Source organism: Vicugna pacos, unplaced genomic scaffold (assembly GCF_048564905.1).
Source record: "Vicugna pacos unplaced genomic scaffold, VicPac4 scaffold_103, whole genome shotgun sequence".
NCBI lineage: Eukaryota > Metazoa > Chordata > Mammalia > Artiodactyla > Camelidae > Vicugna > Vicugna pacos.
Genome location: NW_027328783.1, coordinates 1,813,700 through 1,818,351, shown reverse-complemented (window position 1 = coordinate 1,818,351; position 4,652 = coordinate 1,813,700).

The window sequence follows — 4,652 nt, the reverse complement described above, 5'->3', positions numbered from 1 at the left end:
TGGCTTCAAAGCCCAACCCCCAGGTTTCTCTCAGAATCAGTCCTAGGGAGACATTCAGGGATTACAAGCTAAGGGATTCTATTAGAACCCAGCCGCTTCTGTCACCTGAAAGTGCCAGCCCACACTCAGGATTCAAGAACACTTCTGCATGTGTGTTCTGCAAGTGGGGATACAGAGTCCACGCATTTTTCAAGGAGCACAGGTATTCCCATGTTGTGGGTTTTTGGTTAATAACCTCCAAATCCCATGGAGAAGCACTCGCTAATACTTGGATTTAGAGCCCAACCCACCCTTTCCCCAGCACTCCGTATCAGGCAACCAAACAGGGTAGACAAGTTAAGCGATTTTATAAGAACCAAGGCCCTGCTCTCAGTTGGAGGAGGCTGCCCACTCTCAGGATAACTGTGCAAGTGTTCGTGTGTGTGCTGGAGGTGTATAAACAGACTCCACGGATCTTTATGGGGGCACAGGTGTTCCCAGGTTAGGGATGTAGATTAAACACCTCCATTAACCATAGATAGGTCATCGCAAATACTTGGTTTCGGAGCCCAAACCAAACTTTCCCCCCCACTCCCGCCTAGGCTTTCCATCAGGGAAAACAAGCAAAGGGATTCAATTAGAACCCAGTCGATGCTGTCAGTTGGAGGAACTTCCCTGCACTCAGAATTCCAGAACACATTCTTAGGTATGGGAGAGTTGTACAGCCCCACTGCACCCAGATGAATGGAGGAAAAGGTTTTCCGTATAGGGAGAAGTCCTCTAAGTACTTCCTGAATGGATCAGGGGGCACTCACTGCTACTTGGCCTCCAAGCCCAACCCCAAGCTTTCCCTCATGGCCTGGCCTAAAAGAACACTCAGGGAACAGAAGCTGAGGGATACTAATAGAATCCAGATGCTGCTGTCAGTTTGGGGGAATTCCCCACACTCAGAATACCAGAACACATCTTCGTGTGTGTGCTGGAAGTAGGGAAACATTCAAAGCATCTTTCAGGGGGCACATTTATTCCATGGTTGTGGTTTGTAGTTTAAATACCCACATCCCATGGATAGGCTCTCGCTTATACTTGGTTTAGAGCCCAACCCCCTCTTTCCCACACTCTCCAGCCTAGGCATGCCATCAGGGAAGTCAAGTTAAGGGATTTTATTAGAACCCAGGCGCTGCTGTCATTTGGAGGAGCCTCCCCACAATCAGGATACCTGAGCACGTCTCCTTGTGTGTACTGGAAGTGGGGAATCAGAGTCCACGCATCTTTATGGGGGCACAGGTGTTCCAAGTTTGGGGAAGAAGTTTCAAATCCACCACTGCCCACAGATATGCACACGCTTATTCTTCGCTTTAGAGCCCATTCCCCACCATCGCTCAATGCTAGGTCTAGGAAAAAACTTAGGGAAGACAAGCTGAGTTATTCTATTAGAACGCAGGCGCTGCTGTCAGTTAGAGGACCTTCCAAACACTCAGGATTCCGGATCCCAAACTTGTGTGTGTGGTAGGTGTGGATACCCATTCCACACAGTTGAATGGGGGCACAGGTGTTCCACATTAGCGTGAAATCCTCTAAGTACTTCCTCAGGAAATCGGGGGCACTCTTTGCTACTTGGACATCAAACACTACCCCCACTTTCCCCCACTCTCCAGGCTAGGCATGCCATCAGGTAAGACAAGCTAAGGGATTCTATTAGAACCCAGGCGCTGCTGTCAGTTGGAGGAGACTCCCCACACTCAGGATACCTGAACAAGCTTTGTGTGTGTGCTGTTCTTGGAGATACATAGTCCACGCAACTTTAAGGGGACACTGGTGTTCCTAGGGAGGGAATATACTTTAAACACCTCCACTGCTCATAGAGAGGCACTCGCTATTACTTGGCTTTAGAGCCCATCCCCCACCTCCGATCCCATCCCTTCCTTGGAAAACACTCAGGAAATATAACCTAAGGGATCGTATTTGATCCCAGATGCTACTGTCAGAAGGAGGTGCCTCCCCACACTCAGAATACCTGAACAATTCTTCATGTGTGTGCTGGAGGTGGGGAAACAGAACCCACACATTTTTCAAGTAGCACAGTTATTCCCAGGATGTGGGATTTTGGTGAATAATTTCCTTTTCCCATGGAGAAGCACTCGCTAATACTTGGATTTGCAGCCCAAACCCCAATTTCCCCCACACTCCCGCCTAGGCTATCCATCAGGGAAGACAAGCTAAGGGATACTATTAAAACCCAGGCGCTGCTGTCAGTTGGAGGAACTTCCTTGCACTCAGAATTCCAGAACACATTCTTAGGTGTGGGAGAGATGTGCAGCCCCACTGCACCCAGATGAATGGAGGAAAACGTGTTCCGTTTCGGGAGAAGTCCTCTAAGTCTTCCTCAGCGGATCAGGGTGCACTCACTGCTACTTGGCCTCCAAGCCCAACCCCCAGCTTTCCCTCATGACCTCGCCTAAAGGAACACTCAGGGAACAGAAGTTAAGGGATACTAATAGAATCCAGGTGCTGCTGTCAGTTTGAGGAACTTCCCAACACTCAGAATACCAGAACACTTCTTCGCGTGTGTGCTGGATGTAGGGAAACAGTCAAAGCATCTTTCAGGGGGACATTTATTCCATGGTTGTGGGTTGTAGGTTAAAAACCCACATCCCATGGATAGGCTCTCGCTAATACTTGGTTTAGAGCTCAACCCCCACTTTCCCCCACTCTCCAGCCTAGGCATGCCTTCAGGGAAGAAAAGCTAAGGGATTCTATTAGAACCCAGGCGCTGCTATTAATTGGAGGAGCCTCCCCTCAATCAGGATACCTGAGCACGTCTCCGTGTGTGTGTTGGAGGTGGGGAAACAGATTCCACGCATCTTTATGGGGCACAGGTTTTCCTAGGTTGGGGAAGTAATTTAAAAACCTCCACTACCCACAGAGATGCACTCGCTAATACTTGGCTTTAGAGCCCATCCCCCACCATCGCTTACTGTTAGGCCTAGGAAAACGCTTAAGGAAGTCAAGCTAAGGGATTCTATTAAAACCCAGGTGCTGTTGTCTGTTGGAGGAACCTCCCCACACTCAGAAACCCAGAACACTTCTTCCTGTGTTTGCTGGACATGGGGAAACAAAACACACGCATTTTTCATGGGTCACAGTAATTCCCAAGTTGTGGGTTGTTGTTTAAACATCTCCACTACAAATGGAGAGGCACACGCTAATAATTAGTTTTAGATCCCAAATCCCACTTTCAACCACACACTGGCCTAGTCAAACCATCAGGGTAGACAAGCAGAGGGATTCTATTAAAACCAAGACGCTGATGTCAGTTGGAGGAACTACCCCACCCTCAGGATACTGGAACCCAACCTTGTGTGGAGGGGAGATTAGAAGCCCCACTCCACGCAGATGAATGGGTGCTCAGGTGTTCCCTTTATGGAGAGTTCATCTAAATACATCCTCAGTCCATCGGGGACACTCGCTACTATTTGGCCTCAAAGCCCAGCCCCCAGGTTTCACTCAGAGGTGGTCCTAGAGAAACACTCAGGGATTACAAGCTAAGGGATTCTATTAGAACCCAGTCGCTTCTGTCACCTGAAATTGCCAGCCCACACTCAAGATAGCAGAAAACTTCTTCATGTGTGTTCTGGTGGTGGGGATACAGAGTCCACGCTTTTTTCAAGGAGCACAGGTATTCCCATGTTGTGGGTTTTTGGTTAATAACCTCCAAATCCCATGGAGAAGCACTCGCTAATACTTGGATTTAGAGCCCAACCCAACCTTTCCCCAGCAATCCTTATCAGGCAACCAAACAGGGTAGACAAGTTAAGCGATTTTATAAGAACCAAGGCCCTGCTCTCAGTTGGAGGAGGGTGCCCACTCTCAGGATAACTGTGCAAGTGTTCGTGTGTGTGCTGGAGGTGTGGAAACAGACTCCACGGATCTTTATGGGGGCACAGGTGTTCCCAGGTTAGGGATGCAGTTTAAAAACCTCCACAAACCATAGAGAGGTCATCACAAATACTTGCTTTCGGAGCCCAAACCACACTGTTCCCCGCTCTACCGCCTAGGCTTTCTATCAGGGAAGACAAGTAAAGGGATTCAATTAGAACCGAGGCGCTGCTGTCAGTTGTAAGAACTTCCCTGCACTCAGAATTCCAGAACACATTCTTAGGTGTGGGAGAGATGTGCAGCCCCACTGCACCCAGATGAATGGAGGAAAAGGTGTTCCGTTTAGGGAGAAGTCCTCTAAGTACTTCCTCAATGGATCAGGGGGCACTCACTGCTACGTGGCCTCCAAGCCCAACTCCCAGCTTTCCCTCATGTCCTGGCCTAAAGGAACACTCAGGGAACAGAAGCTAAGGGATACTAATAGAATCAAGGTGCTGGTGTCTGTTTGAGGAACTTCCCCACACTCAGAATACCAGAACACATCTTCGTGTGTGTGCTGGATGTAGGGAAACAGTCAAAGCATTTTTCAGGGGGCACATTTATTCCATGGTTGTGGGTTGTAGGTTAAACCCCCACATCCCATGGATATACTCTCGCTAATACTTGGTTTAGAACCCAACCCCCACTTTCCCCCACTCTCCAGCATAGGCATGCCATCAGGGAAGTCAAGCTAAGGGATACTTTTAGAACCCAGGCGCTGCTGTCATTTGGAGGAGCTTCCCCACAATCAGGAT